The 12769-nt window shown below is 42.1% G+C and overlaps 1 protein-coding gene across 1 annotated transcript in view; it reads left to right on the top strand.

Annotated features, from left to right (window-relative positions):
* Positions 1–12769, top strand: part of AMPH (amphiphysin) — a 240897-nt gene that overhangs the window by 178339 nt on the left and 49789 nt on the right. The window lies entirely within an intron of this gene.

Raw genomic sequence — 12769 nt, 5'->3', positions numbered from 1 at the left:
CTCCCCTGCTAGTGCACGCTCTCTCTCTCTCAAAAATAAAAAACATTAAAAAAATTTTTTAGGGGCACCTGTGTGGCTCAGTTGGTTAAAGGTCCAACTTTAGCTTAGGTCATGATCTCACGGTTTGTGGGTTCAAGCCCTGTGTCAGGCTCTGTGCTGACAGCTCAGAGCCTGGAACTGCTTCAGATTCTGTGTCTCCTTCTCTCTGCCCCTCCCCTGCTCATGCTGCCTCTCTCTCTCTCAGAAATAAATACAACATTAAATTTTTTTTTTAATTTCTTAAATAGTATGACTCCAAATACTCCATATTTCGGGCTGTTGGACTTACACATACATACACGCTCATGTACATGTGTGCTCATAATATTCGATGTGTCGATCAGGTTCTATGTCAAGTTGCATATTCTAAGGGAAGGGACCGTTGCCCTGAGGCTGTGACATTTTAGATAGGCACACATAAACGATGAAAAAGAACGAACAACCCCAGGAGAAAGGGCAATGCCAGCTGTGCGGAAGCGGAGCATTGACAGCTAGAAGGCTGAGACGTATCTGAAAAGCTTTTCTCTCCCAGATATCTAATATTTATGATCATAGGGAGTGGTCCATTTCAGTTTTATTTTGATATTTTAAACAAGTTTAATAAGTCATTCTATATTGGACAGGTAGGTTTTTGTCCCCAGTTTGCTATTTTTATCCTGTACTTAGTGGGAAAGAAGAGTGTCTATATTAATCCCGCCCAGAAGCTCCAGGTGTGGAGGTTGAAATATCCCTCACCTCCGATGCATTTGTGTCTCATACACCACACTTCCTTATGGTGACAGTCCCTCCTGAGTGTGTCTGGGGATTGGAAACAATCCATCCGGCCTCCAGAGCCCTCTAATGGCCCCAGACCTTAACTATATCATAGAACCTTCTCTGGGAAATATCCCTGCCTGCTTACAGGGAGAGGTCTGCGTGTCAGGACCAAACGGCTGACTTTGCTTCTCTGGCTGTGTGATAACAAAAATGGAACTGCCAGCCCTCTTTATTTCTCCCTCCCTGGAACCTAAATGGAAAGAAATTGCCTGTGGGGTGTGTGTGTGTGTGTGTGTGTGTGTGTGTGTGTGTGTGCGCCATGCATTCCTGCATTATTCTTTTAATTTTTTAATGTTTATTCATTTTTGAGAGACAGAGACAGAGTGTGAGCAGGGGAGGCGCAGAGAGAGGGAGGGACACACAGAATCTGAAGCAGGGCCCAGGCTCTGAGCTGTCAGCACAGAGCCCGACGCGGGGCTCAAACCCACGAACTGTGAGATCATGACCTGAGCTTAAGTCAGAGGCTTAACCAACTAAGCCACCCAGGCGCCCCACATTATTCTTTTAAAACAGCATTTTTCATCTTATCCTATAAGATGCTGTGAGAGTGAGGTCCTTGGTCATCTGAGGCTGGGAGGAGCTGTACCCCCTTCTGTTTTACATAGTTTGCGTCAGCACGTCCAACGCTCTGAGAAGTTCTGCAACAAAAGCCCTTTTTGTTTAAATCAGAGTTTCTCAAACAGTCTCCCTTTCCTCCCAAAGTACTACCTATTCCAGGGAAGTGGGCGTTTGGTGAAACATGTTTAAAACCGAAGACTTAAAAGATATTATATCCCTGGAAACCAAATGTACGGCCTATAAATAGGATTGTAACAGATCGAGACTGAAAAAAGCAGTCATAATATTATCTACCCATAGATACGTACACATGCAAGGTTGTTTCTTTTGTTCTTCAAAGAATGTTCTGAAGTGAATGTTTTGGACTGCTTTCTCTTCTCACCATCGATGTTCACCCTACTCGCCCACCAGGCCTTTCCTTAGGGATTGTGGCTCTGAGCCAGTGTTTCCAGAGAGGGGCCTCTGTCCATATAACCATTTTGAGTCACTTGCAATGAGCCTGTTGCAGCATTCTGGTGGCCAGTTTGATGGCATCCATACGTGAGGTGCCATGCTGGCCCGGGGGCGCAATCTACTCACCAGGCACCCTCTTGGAAACAAGCCTGGCCACCATGTGTGGGGACAGCCGGGTGGGTAAGAGCCCGAGTTCTTGCGGTGTGCGGTGGGTGCTCCACGTAGTCACAGAGTGCTCCAGAGAGGAGAGATGGGCGCCAGGCCCCTGTGGGTGTCCAGACCAGATAGCATCGCTAGCCACAGCCGCCACCACCAGAGAGGGACTTAGAAAATGTCAGGGAACATCCTCAAAAGTGTGGGGACCCCTGAGGACCAGAGCGAGGAAGAAGAGATTGCCTGTTTTCAGGTTTTTTTTCATAGCAGGTAGCCCCCAACTATTTTAAATCTTTTCCCAACAGCAATGTTGCATGTTTTCTCTGGTTTTAAATGTTTTAAGTTTTTATTTATTTATTTTGAGAGAGAGAGACAGACAGACAGACCCAAACAGGCTCTACACCGTCAGTGCAGAGCCCAGTGCGGGGCTCAAACCCACACACGGTGAGATCATGACCAGAGCAGAAACCAGGAGTCTGGCACTTAACCGACCGAGCCACCTAGGAGCCCCTGCATGTTTTCTCATTTTGAAAATAGCGTTCTCGTTTACAAATCCAGGTGGGTTATCTTTGGACTGTCCAAGCCTAGTCCTCCAAATGTGTCTCACCACTGCTGCCCGGAGAGCTCCTCTGCCGGACGGCGAGACGGCCGAGCAGCCGCTAAGCCGCGCGGCTGTGGGGATCACGTTAGCATAGTTAACTCTGCTGCTCAAAACCTTTCCAGCCGAATGCTGCAGCTCGCATTTTAAGTTCATGAATTATCCAATTTTTACATAGCCAATCAAACTGAATTAGAATTTCAGCTTGCTTAAGAAGCTCATGAAATGGCCCTTTTCCTCTCCCCAACCCGGAGAAGCCATTCTACACTCAAGCTATCTTGTCGCCTGGTTTTGAATACCACTTTGACTTCTCTTGTCAATGTGGCATATTTCTAGACCAGCTGCCTCTTCTTTCACTTGATATTTTTTCCAAGTAAACATGTTAGCATTCTGGTAGTGCAGAAAGAATTAGTAAGCTGAAAACTGAAAGGAAGGAAATGGTGCATCTCAAGCCCCCATTTGGCCGGTGGGTTGGGCTGCTGGGTCGCTCATGGCACCATTGTTCCTTCGCAGGGGTGCCCAAGTGGGGCAGTTTGTTTGTCATCAGGGGCTCTGACAGTGCTCTCAAGTCGTTGTGTCGTTTGGCCCCACAACCTTACAAGGTTCTCAGACTCCTAAAACTCTGACAGTGTCTAGACTTTTCACACTTTGCCCGTTTTTGCATTTTATATTCTACCTTCTTACGAAGCATCTCATGGTGTGAGTCTTTTTTGAGATTTTGTACTTTTGAATGTGGTTTGAGGTATGGGTTAGGGAGTGGTGGTCTGCTGGCTTGGAGAGGCCAGCAGGAGAAGGGGAGAAGGGGAATGCTGGAGAATGAGTTGGGGAGAAGGGAAGGGGCTCACGATGAGGAAGCACGCGACTGAGTATGTTATATGCAGCGTCTCCTTCGAATTAGCTTTGACGTCATTCCTGTGATTCACAGGTCATTTTCCCTACTTTTTACTTTTATTTTTATTTAAAATTTTGAAACTTTTATTCAGTTTTGAGAGACACAGAGACACAGGGTGTGAGTGGGGGAGGGACAGATACAGAGGGAGACACAGATTCCAAAGCAGGCCCCAGGCCCTGAGCCGTCAGCGCAGAGACCGATGCAGGGCTCGAACTCACAAACCGTGAGATCATGACCTGAGCTGACGTCGGACACTTAGCCAACTGAGCCATCCAGGTGCCCCGTCATTATCCCTACTTTTAAAGTTGAGCAAACCCATCATCGTTCTGCCACACAGTGGTGCTCGTAGGGCAGACGCGGAAAGCAGAAGGCTGTCGACCATACGTGCCAGCGTTCTAAGCACCTGAAGGATGCAAATACTGGACATCCAGTAAATTGAACAAATCCATCCAGACTCTCTCCTTAATGTTCAGGGTGGGTGCATGTTCTCTAGAGCATCTTTGGGTTTTTGATATTAGCCAAGTTCTTCAAGTTGTTCCGTATCAGTGATACTGTCATTAACCCCGGATGCAGTGGTAGGAGCAGCAGCAGCTGGCCCATTTGCTCACCCGTGGCCACCACTGACCCTCACTGCACTCACAGACCCTATCCATCTCCCTGGCGGTCCCTCTCCTCATTAAGGTCAGCTTGCACGCTCTTGACCAGAGTGGCTGCCAGCCCAATGAGCAGAAGTCATGACAGGCTGCACTATAATGGCTTTGCAGCCTACCAACTTGCTCCAGTAAAAACAAAAAGCCAGCAAAGAATCTAGTTCCTTAGAAAGTTTAGTTTGCTGTGCGTCAACTCATTAGAACATTTGCAGGATCGTATAAATGTAGGTAGGCACACACACCAAATATGGCAACAGGAGAGCTTTGACAAGTTCAGGTCATGGGTAAGTGGGTCTTTGTTGTACTATTTCGTTTTTTAAGTTTATGTATTTACTTTGAGAGAGACAGAGACAGCATGAGTTGGGGAAGGGCAGAGAGTGAGAGACAGAATCCCAAGCAGGTTCCACGCTGTCAGCACAGAGCCCAATGTGGGGCTTGAACTCATGAACCATGAGATCATGACCTGAGCCAAAATCAAGAGTCAGACGCTTAACCAACCGAGCCACCTAGGTGCCCCTTGTTGTACTATTCTTTTAATGTCGTATATAATAAAAATTGTAGAACAAATACTTGACAGTGTCTTATAGAATGGTTGAAGGATGTCTCATTCTGAGATTGCAAATATAAAGCTCTTGAGCCCTGTCAGGATACTGTAGTAACTACCATTATTCACAGTAACTGCAGCATGCCTGTCTGTAGTGGTCTTACCATAAGCCCTCAGTTATAAAGTTAAATTCCCTGGGGGGTGCCTGGGTGCCTTAGTCAGTTAAGTGTCTGACTCTTGGTTTTGGCTCAGGTCTTGATCTCTAGGTCTGTGAGATCGAGCTGTGCGTCGGCCTCTGTGCTGACAGTGCAGAGCCTACCTGCGATTCTCTCCCTCCCCCTCCCCCACTCATACACACACTTTCTTTCTCTCAAAAGAAATAAACATTTAAAAATTTTTTCTTAGACCACTGCATTCATAATTACTAATGAAATGCAAAAACTTTACTCACTTTTAGAAATTGTTAGCTATTTTGTGACCCTTCAATAAAAGACATAACCTATTACATGAAAAATAACTCCCAATTGGCCTTGTTCCTAAAAACTTTATTTAACCTTTCTGTCTTAAGCTCCATTATCTGACCTCCCCAGACTTATTGGGAAGTAGTAAGTGTCCTGCCTAATATTTAGAATATGATAAAAATGTTCTTAAGAGATGTTTAATGAAAGAAAAAAAGTAAAAAGTTTTTGGAAGAAATAGTATCTATGACTTTATTTGGCTCACTGAAATACTGTGTTATCATTAAGAAATAGGGGCGCCTGGGTGGCTCAGTTGGTTAAACATCCAACTTTGACTCAGGTCATGATCTCGCAGTATGTGGGTTCGAGCCCCCCTTTTGGGCTCTGTGCTTGCAGCTCAGAGCCTGGAGCTGCTTCGGATACTATGTCTTCCTCTCTCTCTGCTCCTCCCCTACTCATTCTCTTTCTCTCTCTCACAAAAAATAAATGTTGGGGCGCCTGGGTGGCTTACTTGGTTAAGTGTCCGACTTTCGCTTAGGTCATGATCTCGCGGTTCGTGGGTTCGAGCCCCGCGTCAGGCTCTGTGCTGACTGCCAGCTCAGAGCCTGGAGCCTGTTTCAGAGTCTGTGACTCCCTCTCTCTCTGACCCTCCCCTGCTCATGCTGTCTCTCTCTCTCCTAGAAATAAAAAAAAAATGTTAAAAATTTTAAGAAAAAAAGAAATCATTGTAAGTGTATGTGTGCATGTGTGTATATATCTGTCTGTCTGTCTGCACTCACCCTTAATACTTGTAAATATTTTATGTCTATAGCTATAAATTGAAATCTCTGTTACCTGATATGCTGATAAGAGTAATGCCATAAAGGAGGCATGGTTAACCCCCAAAACACTAGTAAATTCCAGAAGCAAAACATAAAAACTTGAAAGTGTAGTTATATTTCTCAGCAAAACCCACTCTTATGAATGTAGCTTTTGTAATGCCACAAGTTTATTCTCTTCAAACAGTGCAGAAAGGTATATTTTTTGGAAATTTGATCAATATTTTATATCAGTTTTATAACCTATGGGCTTTTTTTTTGCTACAAATATAACAAAGATATTTTCATGTCAATTTAATGTATATCTCACCATTGTAAATAAGAACAGAGCGCTGTATCGTGAAGTTGTGCTATAGTAGGTTTAACTAACCTCCTGTTATTAGAGTACTTCCTTCCATTAATCAGTTTCATCCATGTATGAACGACACGCAGTCAATGGCACATATTTAAAGCATACATTTTGATAAGTTTTGAGATATTGTGTGCACCCACGAAACCATCACCAGGACCGAGGTAACGACGGTCTCTCTCACCCCTGAAGTTTCTTTCTGTCTGTAATCCTTCCTGTTCCTCTCCACGTGGTGTAGCCTCCAGGCAAACGCTCCGCCTACTGTCGCCATACACGAGTGTGAATCTCCTAGAATTTTGTAGAGATTTCAGTGTGCACCCTTTTCAGTCTGGCTTCTACTATTCTGCATGGTTATTATGAGGTTCATCCATTCTGTAGCTTGTATCAGTAATTTCATTCCTTCTTATTGGTGAGGAATATTTCATCATATGGACACATCAGGGTTTGTTTGGTTTTTTAAATCCATTGATGGATATTTGGATTGTTTCTAATTTGGGACTATTATTTTTTTTAATTTTTTAAAATGTTTATTCATTTTTAAGGGGGGGGGGAAGGGCAGAGAGAGATGGAGACACAGAATCTGAAGCAGCTCCAGGCTCTGAGCTGTCGCAATGCAGGATCGAACCCATGAACCTGTGAGATCATAACCGGAGCTGAAGTCAGACGCTTAACCAACTGAGCCACCCAGGCACCCCTAATTTTGGGGTATTATAAATAAAGGTGCTGTGAACATTTGTGTACAAATTGTTCTTTGTGTACATGCTTCCATTTCACTTCAGTAAATCTCTAAGGGTGAACTGGCTGGATCATACGGTAGAAGTAAATTTAACTTATTAAGAAACTGCCACACTTTTCTAAGTGATTATACTATTTGTGTTTCCATCCATATTGAATAAGATTCCGGTTCCTCCATATCCTTGCCAATACTTGGTGTGGTTAGTCTTTTTAATTTTAGCCATGATTGTAAGTATACAGTGTTATTTCATTGCGATTTAGTTCACATTTCCCCAGTGACTAATGATGTTAAGCATCTTTTCATGTGCTCGTTTGATATCTGCATATCATCTTTTTCTTTTCCCAGCTCTGTTGGGTTATAACTGACAAATAACAATTGTGTATATTTAAGGTATACAACTTGATGTTTTGATATCTGTACACATTATGAAGTGTGAAGTAATCTCCCCAGTCCAGCTAATTAATATCTCTATGTCTTCACATAGCTACCCTCTTTTTGTTGTTGTTATTGTTGTTGTTGATGTGAAAACACTTAATATCTATCGTCTTGGCAGATTTCAAGTGTATAATGCACTCTCTTTACCTACAAGTGCCATGCTGAGCATTATTAGATCTCCAGGACTTACATAACTGCAACTTTATACCCCTTGACTAACATCTCTCTGTCTCCCCTCCCTGAGGCCCTGGCAACCACCATTCTACTCTCTGCTTCCACAGTTTTGACTATTTTTGATATATGTGAGATCCTTTCTCTTTCTGTGTCTTGCTTATTTTACTTACCGTAGAAACTTCTGCACAGCAGAGGAAATAATCAATAGAGTGAAAAGGCAATGTAGGGAATGGGAGAAAATATTTGCAAATCACATGTCTGATAAGGGGTTAATATCGAAAATATATAAGAAACTCATTCTACTCAATAGCAAAAAGAAAAAAAATTAAATAGTTGGATTTAAAAAATGGACAAGGGACCTGAATGGACATTTCTCTGCAGAAGACACACAGAAGGCCAACAGACACATGAAAAGGTGCTCACTGCCACCCACCATCAGAGAGATGTGCGTCAGAGTCACACCTGGTAGAATGGCTGTTACAAAAAAGACAAAGAACAGATGTTGGCGAGGGTGTGGAGAACAGGGAATCCTTGTACACTGTGCATGGGATTGTCAGTTGGTAGAACCACTATGGAAAACAGTATGGAGTTTCCTCAGAAAATTAAAAATAGAGCTACCTTATGATCCAGCAATCCCACTCCTGGGTATTAAAATGAAATCAGTATCTCAAAGAGCTATCTGCATTCCTGTGGTCGTAACAGCGCTATTCACAATAGACAATCCGTGGAAACAACCTAAATGTCCGTCAGTGGGGGGCGCCTGGGCAGCTCAGTCAGTTGAGCGTCCGACTTTAACTCAGGTCATGATCTCGCAGTTCCTGAGTTCAGGCCCCGTGTTGGGCTCTGTGCTGACAGCTCGGAGCCTGGAGCCTGCTTGGGATTCTGTGTCTCCTTCCCTCTCTGCCTTCCTCTGCTCATGCTCTCTCTGCCTCTCAAAAATAAAAAACACTAAATGTCCATCAGTGGATAAATGAGTAAAAAAAATGTGGCATATAAACACAATGGACTATTATTTGGCCTTAGAAAAAGTAAATCCTGTCATTTCTGACAACACGGATGAGTCTAGAGAACATTATGATACATTACTGTGACATTAGTATGTCCTCACTGGTGTCTGAAAAACTTTTGCTGATGTATTCACTTATTTGATGGAGTTTTGAGAGTCCTTTATATGTTCTGGATACAAGCCTTTTATCAGATACATGATTTGCAAATATTTTCTTCCAGCATGTGGCTTATGTTGACATTCTTTCGTGCTTTTAAGTAGAGTAGTAGATGTTTTTTATTTTGATGAGGTCCAGTTTATCCAGTGTATTTCTTTCTTAAGAATTAGGCATTTCACATCACATCTAAAAAATCCTTTGCCTAACCCAAGGTCACAAAGATTTTCTCCAATGTTTTCTTCTAGAAGTTTTACAGCTTTAGGCGTTACAGTTAGGGTCCGGGACTAATTTGGAATTAATTTTTTAATATGTGCAAAGTATGGGTTGAAGTTTATTGCTTTACAGTTCAAATGTAAGTGTTGAAAAGTCTATCTTTGTTCTACCGAATGACCTTGTACCTTTGTGGAAAGTTAGTTGTCTATGGGTCGTTCTCTTTCTGAGCTCTGTGATTCTTTATTGATCCATTTGCCTACCTTTTATGCCGGTACTGTGTTAATCTTGATTACTGTCACTTTGTACTGTCTTGAAATCAGATGAGGTTAGTCCTTCAGCTTTGTTACTCTTTTTCAGAGTTTTTTTGGCTGTTGTAGGTCTTCTGAATCTCCACATGTATCTTAGAATCAATATGTACGTTTCCACAAAAATACCTTCTGTTATATTTTATTAGATTCCTAGAGCTATTTTAACAAAGAAGTAGCTTATGCCAAGAGACATTTACTCTCACAGTTTTGGAGGCTAGAGGTCAGATAAAGGTCATGATCGAGTCTGAGATCAGCAGGGCCATGCTTCTTCTGAAGGCTCTAGGGTCCTTCCTTGCTCCTCTCTCCTTCCGGTGGTTGCTGACAGTCCTTGGTATTACTTGGCATGTAGATACGTCATTCAGTCTCTGCCTCTGTCATCACATGTGTTTTCCGCGTGTGGCTGTGTGCTTTGTGCCCTCACATGTCTTTGTGTTTATGTATCCAAATTGCCCTGTTTTTGTAAGGTCACTAGTCATTGCATTGATGTCCATCCTAATTCAGTATGACCTCATCTTTATTTCACTACACCTGCAAAGGCCCTGTTGCCAAATAAGTCACTATCATGGGCTCCTTATAATCATGAACTTTGTGGGGGGTAGGACACACAGTATTCACCCCTATACAGATATTGATTGGCATTGCATTGAATCTGTAGATCAGTTTGGGGAGCACTGATGTCTTAATAATAATGAGTTTTGTGACCCAGAAACTATAGCTTTTCCTTTATTTTAAGGTCTTCTCTAATTTATCTCTGCTGTGTTTTATAGTATCCAGTGTACAGGTATTTCTCATCTTTGGTTGGGTTTATCCCTAAGTAGTTCATAGTTTTAGTGCTATTGTAAATAAGATTTTTAAAATTTGTTTCTGGTTTTTCATACTATTATATATCAATAAAATTTTTGTTATATTAATTTTGTATATTAATGCTATATCCTGCAAGGACTTTTCTATATAAGTGATCATATCTTCTGTGAATTAACATAGTTTTACTTTTTTCTTTTTAATCTGGAAGTCTTTTATTGCTTTTTTTCTGCGTTACTTTACTCTTTAGGACTGCCAGTATATTCCTGGGTAGAAGTAGTGAGGCGGCCATACTTGTCTCGATCTTAGGGGAGAAGCTTCTAGTCTTATGTTATTAAACATGATGATAGTTGTATGTTTTTGTAGATGCCCTTATCAGGCTGAGGAAGTTGCCTATTTTTCCTACTTCATTGAGAGATTTAAACAGGAATGGATATGGATTTTTTAAAATACTTTTTCTTCTTCTTCTTTTTTAATGTTTATTTATTTTTGAGAGACAGAGGGACAGAGAGCATGAGGAGGAGAGGGAGACACAGAATCCGAAGCAGGCTCCAAGCTCTGAGCTGTCATCACAGAGCCTGATGCTGGGCTTGAACTCACAAATTGCAAGATCATGACCTGACCTGAAGTTGGTGCCCAACCGACTGAGCCACCCAGTCGCCCCTCAATTATTTTTTCTACTGAATTACACTCATTGGTTTTCAAATGGTAAATCAGTCATGCATTCCCTAGGTAAACCCCATTTGGTTATGGTGCAGTGTTTATATATATATATTTTTTTTTCATTCAGTTTGCTAAAGCTTTCTCTAGCATTTTTGCATCTCTGTTGATGAGGAATGTTAGTCCATAGGGTGTTGTTTTTAATAACGTCGTTTTTCTGGGTAGCTGAGTGGCTCAGTCAGTTGACTGTTCAACTTCATCTCGGTCATGATCTTGTGGTTTGTGAGTTCCAGCCTCACACCGGGCTTGCTGCTGTCAGCACAGAACCCCCTTTGGATTCTCTGTCCTCCTCTCTCTGCCCCTCCCCTACTTGCACGCTCTTTTTCTCTCTCTCTTTCTCAAAATGAATAAACATTTAAAGTAAAAAGGAAAAAAAAGTCATTTTCTGATTTTATTACCAAGGTAATGCTTTCTCCATAGAATAAGTTGGGAAATCATTCACTCCTCTTCAATTTTGTGGAATTGATATTTTTATCTTACTTAACTCTTTGGTAGAATTCACCAGAAGAGCCATTTGGGCCTGCTGGGGTTTGTTTTTATTTGTTTGTTTGTTTTTCTCTTAAAATTTTTTTTTATTTGAGTATAGTTGACACACAATGTTACATTAGTTTCAGGCGTACAGCATAGTGATTCAACTTCTCTATATGTGGTAGTTTGTATTTCTCAAGAAATTTGTCTCTTTCATCTAAATGTTAAATGTATTGGGATAAAGTGGTTTATAATACTTCCTTATTGTTTTGTTACTATCTCTGGTAACGCCCCCTCTCTCATCCCTGGTATTGGTAGTTTGTCTGGTAAATTGTCTTTACTACTCATGACAATCTTAACTAGGTGAGTAGTATTACTCTCATTTTAAGCATGAAAAAATGGAGGCTCAAAGAAGCTGAATTAATTGCCCAGAGAGAGACAGCTAACCAGTGGCAAAACTGGGTGCAAACCCAGATCCATCTCAGAGTCTAAGCATAGCTCTCTTCAGCTCTCATGCCACTTTGCATCCTTGATCTCTGCATTTCCATCCGAGTTTCCATAGGGGCTCCATGAGGCCCATCGAGGATTAGTGGACAGATTTGGGTGGGCTCACTTTTCGTGAAGAATTGAGAGGCTGCCCAGAATGCCTCTGCAGGTCCTCCTGGTGCCTGTGTGGGAGATGTGGGACCAGGTCTCAGCAGCAGCAGCCTGGATTAGCGCTGGAGTCAAAGGCACCTGGCTGTTGCTGTCCTGCCTCAGCTGCGCTGCAGATGACAGGCTCAGGACAACAGCCCACTCTCCTCATCTCCAGATGGAGGAATGATGCCATTTTGCCCTTGATTTTTGTAAGGATTAGACCGTGCAGGTGAAATGACGTTTGGGGGATCTAGCAAGGTCATTCTTTGAAGGCAATCACGGTATTGCAGTGCTGTCATCATTAGACTGCAGCCAAGTGCCCTAACCTCAGTTAATACTGATATGCACGAAGCTCTCAGAACAGTGCCTAGCGCATTCTAAGTCAATATAAGTGGTCGCAGTTTTAAACGTATAACTTGTACCAATACAAATGTTGGTGAAATACAGGACTGCTGTAGATTTTGAATAGGGACCAAAGGAATCAGTTGATGGTTTTGTGATTATATTAAAACAAGAGGGATCTCAGAAGAGCATTATCCTTGTGAACTTTTAAACGTGTGTAAGAAAAATCATGTCACAAAATAGGCAGCTCAGGACCAATAGCGTGGTATTTTAGCAGATTTCCTTCAATAGTGAGTGTGAATACACAAAGAAAAATGATCTATGATGCCCCAAAGCTTCTCAGACAGCTCTATGTTCTCAAATTTTCATCTATGATCATTATTAATTAAGAGAAGTCTTGTTCTTTAAAATCTTTCTCTGAGCATTCCTTTTCTTACCTGCTTCA

This window comes from Hyaena hyaena, unplaced genomic scaffold (genome assembly GCF_003009895.1).
Source record: "Hyaena hyaena isolate Hyena2069 unplaced genomic scaffold, ASM300989v1 scaffold_1466, whole genome shotgun sequence".
Classification (NCBI taxonomy): domain Eukaryota; kingdom Metazoa; phylum Chordata; class Mammalia; order Carnivora; family Hyaenidae; genus Hyaena; species Hyaena hyaena.
The sequence above is the reverse complement of the archived record's forward strand: the minus strand, read 5'-3'. Positions and strand labels throughout refer to the sequence as shown.